The sequence below is a fragment of the Geospiza fortis genome, unplaced genomic scaffold, assembly GCF_000277835.1.
Source record: "Geospiza fortis unplaced genomic scaffold, GeoFor_1.0 scaffold98, whole genome shotgun sequence".
Taxonomy (NCBI): Eukaryota; Metazoa; Chordata; class Aves; order Passeriformes; family Thraupidae; genus Geospiza; species Geospiza fortis.
In genome coordinates, this window is record NW_005054306.1 from 5,731,898 (window position 1) to 5,748,047 (window position 16,150).

General features: G+C 36.1%; 1 protein-coding gene across 3 annotated transcripts in view; it reads right to left on the reverse strand.

Annotated features, from left to right (window-relative positions):
• Positions 1-2,141, reverse strand: part of HS3ST5 (heparan sulfate-glucosamine 3-sulfotransferase 5) — a 119,717-nt gene extending 117,576 nt beyond the window's left edge. The window contains exon 1 of one of the 3 annotated variants that reach the window (XM_031066661.1): positions 2,070-2,141. The gene's annotated coding sequence lies outside the window, so the exon portion shown is untranslated. Of the gene's footprint in view, positions 1-1,796; positions 1,851-2,069 lie in introns of those variants that run through there. The other 2 variants (XM_031066660.1, XM_031066659.1) reach the window with 2 other exon arrangements.
• Between the last annotated feature and the right edge of the window lie 14,009 nt (positions 2,142-16,150).

Genomic DNA, 16,150 nt, shown 5'->3' on the forward strand with positions numbered 1-16,150 from the left:
TAGCCTGTGTCTTAAATACCAGTTTTTTAAATGAAAAACAGTCTTTGACACTGAGTGTTGGCTCAACCCCCATTGACTTGGGGTTATGTGAACAGAGCATTTGCAAGTTGTTCTCTTCCATGTATATTTAATAAAATATGGTTGATTGTCACTTCCTCTTTTAGCCAAGTGACACACAGTTTCTGTTTTCCAAAAACCAATCCTGCTTCTTTATTCCACCATCCCCCATCTTCTCCTCACATGCCAGTTTCTATTCCATGAGATGAATGGCACTCAGGAGGGAAACAATGGTACCGAAACTCTAATTCTGTGTTGTAAATTAGTTTATATAATTTTATTTGACTGTTAGGACCAACATTGCCTTGGTATTTATGGAAGATAATGATATATCTATTTGAAAAAGAACTTGTACCTACATAAAAGAGAACTGGAATCAAAAAGTCCAAAATTCCCACACTTTGCCTCCCTTATGGAAGACAGAAATTTTGGCAGACTATAAAAAATTAAAGTATCATATTAACTAAAGAAAGTTTTAGCAAGAGAGAGATGTTTGGAAGATGTTTCTGTATTGTCTGAAGCAGCATGTGAACTTCAAAACAGAAATTCTCAAAAATATGCACTATAAATATGCACACTGGAATGAGAAAAAGAAATGGAAATCCACAAGGCCATTCAGAGCCACTGCTTCTGCTGTCAGAATTAATGATTTTTTTCTTTCTTCCCTAAGGGTTGATTTCTAACCCTGTACAGCACCAGAGGCTTCCATCAATGTGATGAAAAAAGAAGCTATTCCAAGACCCAAAACTTAAAGTGCCCCTCTCAGAGTTGTATCTACAAGATCACATTCTCAAATTAAATGTTTTCTGATAACTTTTGCATTACAATATCTTTTTTCCCCCAAAACCCTACAGTCTGAACACCAACAACGCTTGAAAGGAAAGTAAATATAATCACCTCATTTTGAAAACACACACACAAACACACACACACACATATAAAAAACATTCACAAAACCCACAGACATTGAAGAAGTAAAGAAAAAGGTAAAGTCAAAGCTGCAAGAGTTGTAAGAATGTGAACAGAGTACCTCACATCAAAGGAATATTTGTGTAGTGTTCTTCTGCTGCACTCAGATGCATGAGATAAGACCTATGGGTCACATCCTCTGGGAGAGGGATGTGGTTGAGTCACTAAGGCAGGATGCAGAGGGCAGCTGGCCCCATGTCTCCCTGTGCCATTCCAGAGCAGCTGTACCACTCCTGGTGTACAGCCCTGAACAGAGCCATAGAGACTTCTCAGCTCACCTGGCATTGATGAATCTCAGCAGTTTTTGCTGAAAGAGCAGCTCAGTCTGCACTTTGCTTTGTGGCTTTTTCCCATCCATTTTTGTCTGTCTGGAACCTAAAATATTATCCACTGAAAGATCCAATTTTACCGATGTGTAAGCCTTTGTTATCTGGGTGACTTAATAGGACTGCCTAAAAACTAGAGAGTTTTATTTGGAACAGCACCTCTCATTTTGCAGCAAGGACACACCACTGAAAACACCTTTTGCAATTCCAATTTTCCCCAGATTCCTTCCAGGAGGCCAGAAATCACCACAGTACCTTGAATTTAAGAAGACATAAAAATATTCCTCCAGAAAACATACCAGTGCACACAAAAGTGCATAAATAAATAAACGAATAAACAAACATAAATAAAACATTATGAATAAATAAACATTATAAATAAACATTATAAATAAACAATGTTAACATTGTTTATTTTTTGCTCAGCAAAATGACCTTTCTTACCCTAAAGAAGGCATCCAGAAACTGCAGCAAAGTTGGCAGACAGTTCTGAGGAGAGGTTGCATAGCTGGGGTCTCCAAACTAAATGAATTTTGTCCCAGGTTTAATTAATAAATGCAGTTCGTATGGGAAGACAGGAGGCAAAAAAAGTGCTTTCAATATCACCTGTCTCAGAGAAGTAAGAATTTTGAGGCAATGTGCTCTAATGGGGTCTGGTTTATGTGCATCTCTTCAGTTATATAATGACAGCCTTTGGTTATCTGACTCATGTCCTACCTCTCAGTGTTAGGTATGAATCAAATCCATCCCTGGTCAGAACGAATTATCCTTTGTCACTGGAACACCATCTGATGGAACAAGAATTATATAAACTTTCATTTTAGGCAGTTTCATTTTTTCTCTCAGTGGCAAAAAAAAAATCTTTAAAAGTTGAAAGCAGAATTAATTATGAATTTACTCGTTCATGTAGAATAATCTGTCTTTAAAATAGCTCAGCATTGAAATTGCCTCAAAGGCAGAAACATCTGCTGCAGAGCAGAAGCACATACACCCTGGCTAAAAACAGAAACCTGAGATTTTTCTGTTTATCAGCTTTGCCATTGCTTCTACTTAATATTGGTGTCCAATTGCATTGCAAGCATGATAGAAGTTTAATGATTACTCTGAGTGGCACCTAAAACACAATATGCAGGTAGGATGAGTATGTGAAAGCAGAAAACCAATGTCAAAATGCATTCACTTAAAATGTTACAGTCCTAAGAAACCTGCCTCTTCAGCACAAAAAGCTCATGCATACATAGATCTCAGAAGGATTGTATTCAAGAGACAGATGGAAGTTTGCATATTTTTCAAAACGAAAAGTGAGGAAAAGGAAATAGCCTGCAGAGAGTCAGACAGTCCAGATCGCTCACAGGTAGCTTACCATTCAGGGACTAGGAGGGCAGGGAAGGAAAAAAACCCAAAAACAACAGTGAGCAAAATTTGCTCACCACAATAGACTGTAGTATTTGACACTGGGATTATTAATTTCCCTTTACAAGAATGAAGGAAAGCTCATTGTGCTGGGGTGAGGCACTAGCTGTGCAACTGAATAGTGCTTGCAGTAATGACTAATCAGCTAAAAGGAGCCTGCAGCAGGGAGTGAGTGTGTTACACAGCCTCCTTCCTTGGAACAGCAGCTGGGCTGATTTCGAGAGAGTAGAACTTCAGCAGAGCCTTTCATACCAATAGGAAAATGCACAGGAGCAGGTAAACACACAAATACACCACCTATGACCATTCCTCACTACTTGGAGGTCAGTGGGTGCCTGTGGATCTCCGGAGAGCTTTGAAACTTTGCCTGTGTACTGCCCTGAGCCAGTAGCTCCCAGTTTTGTTTTCACCATGAATGGAGCAGTGGGGACTTGTTCTCCTCACAGAGGCCTCTGTTCCTCATGGTTTCCAGCCCTGCTCACAGTAACACAGGGTGAAGACAGGTTCACCAGGCAACAGTTCTTGTGTTGGACAGACTCACTGGGAATTCATTGCCATTTGCTGTTCTAACCTCCTGCAAAAACACACCTGTTAGAAGCCCTGTTATTACAGCTTTCAGCACACATGCACAGGCATGTTATAAACAGCCCCTGATTTTCTGGGATGATTTTGGAGGCCCCAGAAAAGGGAAAAGACATGAAGAGCACAGAAGATGTGTAAGTATATATATTCAAAAAGTAGGTGGGAAAACAACAACACAGTAAACTTAAGGGAAATGTAAAAACACAGTTTTGACTGTGCACCACAGACATCCTAATTGATGTGAAAATGGCTAGTGATGTTAACTGTACCATAGGTGACATGATGCTCTGTATTGTAGTACAGAGCATCATGTCACCTATGGTACAGTTAATTCCCAAGCCACATAAATTCCCTATTCAAAAGCAAATTTATTGACTTCTTTAAATTACTGGCTTACAATCAGGGAACTATAACATATCTTTTCTGATAGCTGTAAAGTATTGCAACTATCCTTCTCTGTCCCTGTACACAATAAAGGAAAGAAGAGAAAATAAAATTTAAAAAACCCTCTCTTGTATACCCGAATACCAGAGTCTCATTTTGCCTCTGATAACAAACAGCAAAATCCATATAAAATTAGTCTTTTTGTGATGTGCACCTGAGAAGCAGACAGCAGAATTTTTTAGCATAATAATTCACTGCTAGATTTCCACTTTCCATGCACCAGTGACAGGGAAGAGAAGAAACCACTTCTGTGCTTTTTAAATAGCTGCAAACTTAGAAAAACCCTTCTAGAAATAGGGAAATCCAAGGTCCCAGAAGGACAGAGTAGAAAAAAGCTTGTCTGAAGCATTTTAACCACTGATTTAGTTCTGGCTGTGTTAACTGCTGACTCTATTAAATCAGCTAAAATGACCACCAGTATGGTTCTAGCCCATCACTGGTTAAGGGATTGAAGAGACTTGGATGTCCCTGGCTCTTCAGCCTGCAGAAGAGCTCCACTACTTTTACAAGGGAATGAATGCTGTTCATGCAAGTGGAAATGAATAGAGAATGGTCATATTTAGCAGTGGATTTATACAAACCACTGCCTGATGAGCTGGAAATCAAGTTCAATTCAAGTGCAACCGTTTTGAAATTCAGAAAACCGTCCTTGGAAAAATCACTCATAAAGGATTTAAACAGCAATCAAATAACAGGCTGTGGTACTGAGCCCATAATGGCAAAACAAACAACACAGAGGAAACATACTGAAATCTACAATAACTGATAAGATGGAGTCACTGTTTGGTTTTTTTCCCTCTCTTGTTTTTCCATTGCGTCTTCTGGACAAAGAAAGCGGAAAGCCCTCGCCAAGGAGTTCCCCTGTGTCACAGTTAGCTCAAGTGCTTTCCCCAAGTCCCACTGGTGTAAAGGAACATATTGGCAGGGAAGGGACATGGTTATACTGTTCTGGCAAACTCCATCTGGCATATATGTCCCAGGGGTGCTGCAGACAGCTGGCATTAGTTTTAATAGTCGGATTCAAATCTTTCTCTGGATCAATGTGTACAAATCAGACCTGTAACTCTGTTTGTTGCTGTGTTCCTGCACGAGGCAGGCTTTGCCACAACTGGAAAACACAGAGTTTTCTTATTTGTTTATTTTTAAACCCAGAATATTATCCACTTAAACACCACTCACTCAGCATCATCTTCCCATTTTTGTTGTTCTTCTAGCAGAGAAAACGGAGTTTAAAGCCCTTTAAAGGGAATCTATCTCAATCTGTCCTAATCTGCTGGAAAAGAAACCATTATAACCATAGCTCAATCCCTACAAACTCAGGATATTGAACTCTCCTAACAAAAAGATCAAGTCGGTTAAAATGAATCACTTCTTCTGCTGGCAGTAGTGAATACTGACAACAGACTGGATCAAATGTCCCTACAAGGTTCTCCATAAACAAAACCTGCCTGAAATTATACCTGAAGAATCTGCGTGCTATCTGAAAAATTTAAATTAAGAAAAATTTTTTACAAAGCTGAAGCTGTTACTTCCTTCTTTTACACACTTCTCCTGAATGAGTACTTTAAAATTTATTAATTTAATTAATTTAAAATTTATTAATTTAATTAAAATTAATTTCATTTAATTAATTATTTTAATTGGTTTGATAATTTAAATACTTGTCAATACTAGAGCAAAGAGTCTAATAATATGTATGAAAATAGGTGTTCAGTGCAGAATGTATCATAATTCAAGACTGTGGTGCAATACCACAGAAACATGGGCTACATAAATGGCTAAAAATGTTAATGATGATTTAAAAAGATGCTTATTATCTATTGCTGAGGAATTTTACTAGCAGGAAGAAGTATAGCAGCCAAAAGATGTCTTTCACAGCCCTACATCAGGGACTAATAAACTGTCACCTCAATACTGCAGACATTAATCCTTGAGAACAGTCCCATTGAAATTCAAAGCTTCAGATGTTCTTTTTGAATTATGCTCAAAAAGGTGGGGTTTTTTTTTGTTTTTGTTTTGTTTTGTTTTGTTTTTTGTTTGTTTGGTTTTTTTTTTAAGAAAAAGCAACTTTGAAATCATTCCAATATCTAAAACTATTGTAGGGCAAAATTGCTGCTTCCATATGAAATTCATTCTATCATAAGAGTATTCAAAATTGTCTTTTGAAGTTTAAAAATGCCTTCATTTATGTAAAAATTTGCTAATAGTATGGATAATGATACTGAACTGGGTAGCTAAAATATTTTTTAAAACAAGTGTTGGGTTTCCCTTCATGATGTTTTAAGTGACTATTATTCTCTTAACAGTTACATATCAGAGCAGCACCAATTAAGCATTAATTTTAATTCTTTCATGACTCAGCGACTTAATCTGAAATTAGTGTCAATTCTTTTTCTAGCAACAAATATGGGTTTGTTTGAGTAGCTTCTATGTGGCATCATATATCCAAATGAGGCAATTCTATTACTTAACATTTTAAAATATGAACAAAAGGGTAATTGGTCTTGGAAAAAAAAACCCCAAATGCCAAAATACTCCCTCTTCTCCAATCCAATTCTTTCTTCTCTCATGGCCATGTGGGAAACTGTTCAAGTTTTACTCTCTAAGGAAACAAATAAAAGAATGAGATAGCTTTTTAGATCTGTCTGCTGTGGCAAGACAAAGGAGATACAGATTTTTGATGAGATGTTTCTTCCATTATCCATATACAAAATATTCTGGTTTATGTAACAGAACATTTTATCCCTTTCTGAGACTCTGCTTTGAGTGAGACACTTGAACTGCCTCTCAGCCACCAATGTAGTACTTTTCTGATATATCCATCAGAATTTGGTTGAACAAACTGAGATTGAAGGGGGTGAGTGTGTGTGTGTGTAAACCTTAAAAATTGAGTGATGGGAAGGAGAAAGAATGAGAGATTGGCATAATGTAGTCAAGAGTGGAAAAAGAGGTATCTTTCATAGAAGTGGTGTCCAGAAGCAATCAAACTTGAATAATGACACTTCCTTCTTTGAATTACAAAGGCATTTGAAGCAACCTTAACATTAGTTTGTTTCATTAATATATATTCAAATAATCTCTCTGCATATCCCAGAGTTTGTCAGGTTTTTTGCCCCAGATAAATAAAGTCATTTTGACAGGACCAAGGTAGACATTGCAATATGAACATCTTAAATTGTAATAGCTGTGATCAAAATTCCCTTGCTTTTGCTGGGAACATTTTCATTGACCTTGGTGAGCTTTGACCGAGATCTAAAGGAGATTATTAAAGTATTTTGATTCCAAATCTAACTAGAATGTGGAAAATTAAGGGACAGGTTTGTAGCTGCTATGAAGTTTCATAGCTCTATTGACTTTGAGAATGTTTAAATAATTTATACTAGCAGAAGATTTGCCTTCAAAATTTACAAACAACTTTCATTTTCCTTCTATTAGTCTTCCACACTGTACATACCACATTTTGGTGAGTAAATATGAATGTATGGTCAGTACTTTGACTTTTATTTTTTTATTATCAGCTCTTGGAAGATGAATAAGTTGTGTCCCCATTGATTTCCTGCTGTTCTGTATGTGGAGCGGATAATAAATCTATATCACATCAAGTGTGCTTTAGAAAAAAATGCACTCTGGATTTTAGAGCACATAATTAGGTCAAAAAGGCAGCCTGGGTAGCTGGTTTGTCTGGAATCAAAGAGAGTATCTGGAAACAAATTCAGTATAGCTTGTAGACATTTTCACTGACACGATGACTGAGAATTTCAAATTTGTATATATTTTAGTAAATCCATAAGTAATAAAGAAAGTAATTTGGGGATTTTTTTTTTGAGAGACAAAATCCAAAACTGTTGATTGCTATGAGTTACTGGTGTAGGAAACAAAGAGCTCTTTTTTAACTCAACAGAGAAGAAAGATTTGAGCGTGCTGGTAGCAAAGATTATGAAGTTGGGAAGCATGCAGGTTTCTACCGGAATCAGAAAATAGCTTAGATTTAAAAAGACCTATGGAGGTCACCTGGTTTGACTCCCTGCTCAAAGCAGGGCCACTGTTAGATTTAGATCTTACTTTGAATTTAGATCATGTTACTGAGGGTAATATGGTGTCAAGTTTTAAATATCATCAGAGAAGAATCCTCTCCCAGCTTCCCTGGGCAGTCTCTCAACGGGCTTGACCCTTGTTACTGTAAAAGGATCAAAAAATTGTTTTCACAGTATTTGACTGAAATATCAATTATTATAACTCATGCCCTTTTGTTTTGCATGTTTCAGAGGAGCCTGGCTCCACCTTTCCTTCTATCAACCTTTCCATGTACCTCATGTGCTTCATCCCCTTTATTATTTTGGTGGTCATCCTCTGGACTTTTTCTACCATGTCAACGTTTTTCATGTGTTGGGAGCCCAAAACTGGACACATTTTTCCAGATGAAGTCTCACAAGCACCAACATGAGGGACATGGTCACTTTACTTGAGTGACTGCAAATAACTTGGTAATAGAGTTTAGCCTTCATTGCTGCAACCACACAGAGCTGACTCGAGCAGCACATTGCTGACCATCCTCAAAAACAACCCAGGGCCAATCTTTTAAGTGTCAGGGACTGAATTTTAGGATGTCCCTTCCAGGTTAATTAGATATGGCTGAGTAAATATCTTCCCAGGTTCCAGCTTGCCCTCTAGTCAGATTATTTTCTTGTGGAGGGACTGTTGCTTAAAAAGAAGGGTGAAAAAAAGATTGTCTATTGAAATGTTGAGCTTGCTTAGCTGCTGTTTTAGCTTTTGTTGTGAAAGTTTAAAAAAAGATAGGTGTTGAAATGCCTTTGAGATATACCTACGTTTTAAAGACTGTGGAATGTTAGACAATAAAACAACCATGGATTATTAATTGTGCAATAAATGGCTTTATTACCCACCATATGGGTCATGAGGTTTCTCAAAGGGCCAGGGAAAAGGAAATGTATTGTCAGTAACATGTTCAGGATACTCATACAGGCACTGGAACTTGGATGAGCACTGATATTAATAAAGAAAAACATTGGAAATACAGATTGCACCACACCTGTACATGCCACATAAGGCAAACTAATAAAACAGATTTTTTAAAATTTCTATTAAGTGTTCACATAGCATCTTAGTAAAATTGAGTTCTTCCAGGTCTGTATGGTGAGATAAAAACATTTCTTTCAGATGGGAGTGCTACTTCTGTTATCTGTGCCTTTGTCACCTTGAGACAAGGCTGCCAAAACAGAGCCTGTGTGAAATCACATATTTGTGAGATCATTTTGAAGCTAAAACAAGTTCATGAATATTATTGGGCAAACCCTAATGTGAACACACAATTATAATAGTTCAAAAAATACACTGGCTCTTAATTTAAGACATGCATTTGAATTCTTAATGTCTTTATTATTTAGATATAGGTAAACTGTCTCTCTATAAATTGTGAGTAGATCTAGGACAGTGTGGGTCAGTTAAAGCTGAGCTATATATCAGCAACATGTGTATTTAGAACTGCTCAGTCTTGAACTCACTATTGAGTTTTGGTTTTTTACCCCACAAAATTATGTAGTTTTTTAAATAATGGAAATATTATCAAAGACATAAATTATGTCATACATAAAAATTTTTTTACCAAGTCAATCTGTTCAAAGTGGAGATGACTTATGTAATTGCCTTCTAATTTTTTAAAAAATATATAATTACTTTAAAAAAGATCTTTCTTTATAAATCTTTAAACTTTGTTAGATTCTAAATGACAATGAGAGTGATCTAGTCAAGTCAGAAATGCCTCTGGTTTACACACAAATGTTTGCAAACTTAGGGCTTGTAGACCTGCAGGTCTTTCCACCACAGTGGAAATCAGGATGAAATTAATAACCTGACCTAAAGCTCATTGAACTTCTCATTTCAAATCTTTGAAGCTGTCTAGTTCAAGAGGTTTTATGCTGGCTTTATAGAGGAGGTTGTTTCTAAAAAACAAATCTTTGCACTAAGACACATGTAACGTGAAATGGCACATTTTTGAAATGCACTGTGTACATCATCTTTCTAACGTGTCCCAGCCATCTGAGCTATGACAAATATCAGCAGAAGACTATTTATAGTATTATTTCCTTTATTGGAGTGTTTTAGTATTACTAGAATCACTTTGGGCTCTCCATGCATAAAGGTCACTGATGCAGAAGAGTCTAAGGGAACAAGCACCCCTCTTGACAGCTCCCAGCAGGCAGCTGCTCAAAGGACAGGAAAAAGAATGGAAAGTAAAGTACTTTGACTCCAACCGGCTACTCTTTACATTAATATAAATTATTAAAGCTGGAGGTGGCCCTTGAGAATTGGAAGACTAAACTGGGTTTTTGTAAGCTCCACTGTTTCACTTCCCATGAAGAAAGAGGAGATATCAATGAATCGCATTGCCATCACCAGTGAAAATCTTCACTGTATTAGTCTTTACTTTTTAAAAATACAACCACATTGCAGAAAATGGTATAAAAATTAGTTGCTGCAGTAGCTAAAGGAAATCTTTCATAAGAAAGCACAAATCTAGCCTATTTTACAAACTTTCTAATCTCAAGACAATGTTGCTATACTATACAACAATTTTAAACAGAATTACTTACCTTGTAAGTCTTTTGTTCCTCGTTTTACTGTGTGATCCCTCTCAATGCAAGTACACAGCAATTAAGCATCAGCATTTTCCACTCTGCTTATCTGACAGCAACACACCTGGTCTGAAATCTGTAAACCCAGTCACCCACCAAGCCCACTGTCTCGTCTGAGCTGAGTCACAAGAATTCAAACTTGTCTTCTTTTTTGCATCAGCAGCAGACGGACTATATCGATGGAAACAAACAGCTGCTGATTTGTCACTGACCCCAGGGAGAATACAGAGAAATTTGATTCAGTCTCTATAGTCTCCTGACTCTGAAACCTTGTTAAAGGTTTGCACAGATGCATATTACATAATCTCTTGGGTAGGGCATGGGTTTGCAAGATCATTTTTGAGATATTCCAAGCTTTGTCCAAAGATAAAATATATTGAGGAGATCTGTTCTTTAAATTCAAATTAGTAATTAGTGTTGTTGTTTACAAACGCTCCGTGCATGGTCTTCTTTAAAACAGCAGAATGGAAAGCTGTGAAAACAGAAACTGACTAGGCTGAACACACTATCTACGGCACTCTAGGCTCAATAATACTGGGGATCTTTGAGCCCTCAGTAAAATGTGTGGATATTGAGATTCTCCAGTGCAAGGTCCAGGACTATGGTGTTTTGCTGCTTATTTCTGCCCCCCCAAACCCCTCCCCCCACTTTCCCCTGCTTTGTTTGGCTTTTGTTTGTTAGTTTGTGGTTTGGTTTGGTTTGGTAATTCTACATTATGGTTTGGAATGTTTTATTAGTAAGGACATGTTCTTTTATTGGTGTACTAATTCCAATAACATTTTAAATTACGAAACCACCTCTCTTTTTAATCTTTTCCAAGCTGATTTAAGTATAATTTCAAATGAAATAAGGAACTGCTTTCTCATGCTAGAGACTGTTACATAGACAAGCACCAGTAATATCTGACCCCTTAATTTATGCCTTACTCAGTTCTCTATGGTTTGATGTCTTTCTCAGCTGTGAGGTTTTCACTTATCCAACAGATCACACAACACCTGAAATTCAATGTACCCAGGAAACAAACATACTAAAAAATGCAACTCTTGGAGTGTAGAATCCAACAAAATTTATTTCAAGTGGCACACTCAGATTTAGTTGAAAACTGCTAATTTTCTAATGTGTAAAATTTTGAAAACCGTTTTCCTGCCAAATGTAACTGGATAATCTAACTGTATTTAAAGACAAATAGGGTAAAACTCTTCCTATGGGGAGGACAGGTGGCTAGAGGTAATTACAATTACAAAACTTTACATACTCCAGAATATTTAAAAGTTTTGGATTTCCATTCCCTCAATGATTAAGGAAAAAAAATTGATCAGAGTAATAGAGATTACTATTCATAGAGAGCACCAACTGCTGCTCATGGTCTTAGGAGAAATCAAGGACTTACAACAATCTCTGCAATACACAGTTTGCTCAACTCTCCTTCACAGGAAGAAAAGTGCAATTTGCTTCAGAATCAGTGACTCCTTATCAAAACTATTTTATTGCTTTGCATTCCATATAGAAGTAAAACCTGCCCAAGTAATTTCTATGAGTATGTTATGAATCCAGGATACCAATAGTTGCATAAAAGACTTTGTCTGTGTAATTCTAGTTATCTTTTGGAAATTAATTGCCAAACAAATCAATGGGTAATTTTCCAGATACAGCTAGAAAGCGGAAATGTATTCTCTGCCCCACAGACTGCATTTTGACTGTGCAGTAGATTTTATACAAAAGACTAAAGGTTTAATATTCTTTTATCTCTGTTTCTGTCAGAGGAGAAGAATGTTGTAGAAGAATGGAAGAAGACAGAATTCTTCCTTTAGTCAATACTTGCCAAAAAATGAAATAATGCAGTACTAATCAGACAGCAAAATATGGTTTACCCTTTTATAAACTAAAATAAATGCTTATTGCTTTAGGCTATAGGTAATATAATTTAAATTTCATTTGTATATAGCAAATTAAATAAGTTCTAACAAGTAAACAGGATGAATAGGAAAGTCAGATACTTCCTCATGGGATTTGCCTTACTTTTCTGCTCCATTTTCCCCTGTTAGTCCTTGTGATATAACCACAACACAGAACAATCTGTCTTTCACATGCAACTGCGAATTTTTGCATTTTCATTTAATTTCATGATTCATTTCAGTGTTTGTTATGAGTTTGATTAGCAGGTACTGGTAGAGTAAATACAGATTGCTAATGAATATACAACTGAAATATATATAAAAATAAACCATTCCAGTTTCGTTTCCTCGCATGTTTTTCCTAAGAACAATGTTTATAAAGTTAAAGGAAAATTAAAAAAAAAAAAAAAAAAGTGCCTCCAATGAATCATCCCAAACAGATGATTCATCTTTCAGATGATGATAGAAATTTTCTGCTGCCACCAATACATTGGCTCAAGTCATTATTCTGACTTGTACTTTATGTCATCAGAGATATGAAGATATTATAGAAAAGACTTTAGAGATCAGGCTGAAAAAAAAGAGTGGATAAACTTGGTCAGATTTTGATGTTTCTGGACTTTGCATCTACAACAAATCAATTACATGGTCCAATATGGATCTAAAATCTGCAAAGCCTTGATTTAAATTACTTGCATCTGATCTCTAGAGACTGACCTCATATTAGTCAATGTATTTGTCACAATATTACACTCTTTGACCTTCCAAGAGCTATCTACTAGTAAGTTTTCTCTCCTTTTGAAGTTCAGCTTTTGCTTGTCGACTTTATTGCAAATATTTTTTTTCTGAGAGTGAGAGGCTTTTGTGTTCTTCCTAGCTCAGTGTCCAGTGTCTCTGTAGTCTTTGCTTTGCTCCCACATTTTTTCCATGGCAATCCAATCTATTTTTCCCTTTCCTTATTTTTTCTGCTTATTTGGCAGTCATTAAACAGCACTGGATTTAGCCATACTTGTCCCTTGTTCTATTTCCATAAGAGTGGAACAATTTGAACCTATACTTTTAAAATTACTTGTTGAAAGCTGCCTGTTCCAATTCCCTCCTTTCCCATTAGGCTTACTTCTCAAATCTCAGTGTTTGCTCACTGCCTGCTCATTTGTTGCTTCTTATTCTGCTCTCTGGGCTCTTTTCTGAAAAGCTGTGAACTCTGTCAATTCACTGTCATTCTCATTCATGTTGTCTTCAGCCCTCATAGTACCAGAGAATATCTTTCTGTTGGCTGGAATCCGTCCAAAAAAAGGTCTCCTTTAAATGTTTTCTTGAAGTTTTGTACTGAAGTCTTCTCACAGACATGCACTTAGAAACTGCTGGACATCATATCCCTGCAGCACTCTCTACCCAAAGTCAAAACCCTCAATTGCCATGCGTAATTCTGCTACCTGCTTACAAAAAATACTCTCAAAATGTTTTATCCATCTGGTCTGTATTGAGTCTACAGTCCTCTAGGGATCTAAATCTGAAGTCAACATGTGAGGTACTAGGCAAAGAATATATCTCTTTTTCCAGTGTCTGTACTTGGACAAACAAATATTTTATTGTAATATTTATGCAGTTTGAATTAAAAGGGGTGATTGGTACGTCTCTCTTGTACAAATTAAATCACATTTTGTTCTTTTAATGGGGCTCCCGGCTCTTTTTCTTTATTCCTGTATTATCTGCCGCAGTATATTTTTATGTATCTTTGAATTTCAGTAAACTGAACTATTATCATCCTTCATGCTCCTCTTATGAATGCATTCTCATTAATTTTTTCTTTCCTGCATTTTGATTTTACCTTTAGGCTTCCATCCTCATGTTCTCTGTCCTTTAACCATTAAACTTCTTTTCAAAAGCTTTGCAAAAATGTTCTTTTTTTCTTTTTCTTCTCTGACCCACTGCTCTTGGGACGTCATCTCAGATAAGGCAAACTGAAATCCTTTGAGTAGCATCCTCTGTGCAGCCACACACCAGTCTAGAGTTTCCAGGACACATCCAGTCTGCAGGTGTCTACATATCATTAGATTATATGTTGGCTTTCACATATTTTCAACAGATCTAAGTTTTTATGCTCCTTAATGTGGAAACTTGTAATTTTCCCTTTTAGATTATTTCCATTAGTTAATTTCTCTCAGAAAACATTTTAGTTTTCTGCCCTGATGAAATATTTGATTTCTGAGACAAGATAAAATGTAATCCCTTGTAGACTGATTTTAATATACTCTGTAGTTGGAATGCTCTCATATTTTTACACACTACACAACCATTTCAACCACTTTTTCATCCTTTTATGACCTTTAAATTTGATTATATTTGTGGTTTTTTGGCATTCTCACAGTCTTCTGAACTCTGAGATAATCCAAACAATACATTTTATTGGAAAATCCAAAGTCAACTGACTAATCATTGGATCATCAATAAAAAAATAATTAGCGTTACTAGGCTTAGTATTGATTGTTTGAAATGCCAAAGTATATGCACATTCTAAAACTAACACATTCAATATGGTCATCATAAATTATGAAGAGAATTCCCAGAAAAAGTTGCAAAGTTTTGGTGGTTTTAATGTGATTTATCCATCCCCTAACAAGACGCCAGCAATAACTACCACTTTAAAGATTTTTTTTTTTAAGCGTAGAGCAAATTCTGAGGTCTCGTACTGGTTTAAAGAAGAAATACTGAGTTCAGAAGCTGGTTCATCAGTACATTTGTGATGTTAGATACTGTATCTTACCATACTGTGAGATTTGTTGTATCATCTAAAATTTTAAGACAATTAAATATTGAGTTATATGTGTGAAACTCTGGAGTGGGTAATACTAATGATCAGAACCAGAAAAGACGCTAAGATTTCTTAGTTCTTTAAATATTCTTACTTGTACTCCTAATTTTCAGACTGCTGTGAGGGTTTTGTTTGTTTGTTTAATTTCATCTATATTGTAAACTATTTGTAAAGATCAAAGACATCAACCAGTCTGAATGAGTAAATTCAAACATGCATTTTCTTCAAATTAAATTGCTTGCCTTTAAAAATTGTATCTTTCCCAACATGGGTCTTTATCTTGAGACAACTTTGAAAATTCAGATATCAGAGAGAGTATCTGACAAATTACAGGGATTCTGATTACTTTTCCTCAGAATCTTATCCCAGCCCCACTGCTGGTAAGGTGAGCATTAGACTCTGCTATGACTTCCTTTCTCAACAACTGTGTGCAGTGCAGTGATTGACACCAGGAAAAGGCCACCTCCCTGAATTAAATACACAAGAAACAGACCGAGAACTTCTTGAAGATGAATCTTAATCACAGAAAGGCCCTCTTCTCTCATTTAGCATAGCAGAGTCTTGTTGCAGATCTTGTAATGGCTAATGTAAAATGGACTCCTTGTAAGTAGCAATTTTCCTCTGTACTGCCACAAGGAGTACTAAACTAAAATGGAATAAATAATATTAATTTACTGTTATTTTCTCCAGTTTTCAGTCGTGTTTCAGTGTCTTCTGTTTTCATTATTTTTTCTGTTCAGAACTCTTTTTGGCTTTCAGTTTAAAATAGCAAGGATCGATTTGTGTTAAAAGTATGAAAAGCACACTTTTTGTCAGTCTTCATGACTACATAAATTATTGAATCCAATCTCTATGGTAGTGCAGCTTTCTAGTTTACTCTTATTTCTTACTAAATCTCAGTTGGCAATTGCAAATAATTCTTCTCTTTAACCTTCATTCTCTTCTCTCTGTCATACATGTGCAATGACATGTTGACATAAGATTATATAATACACA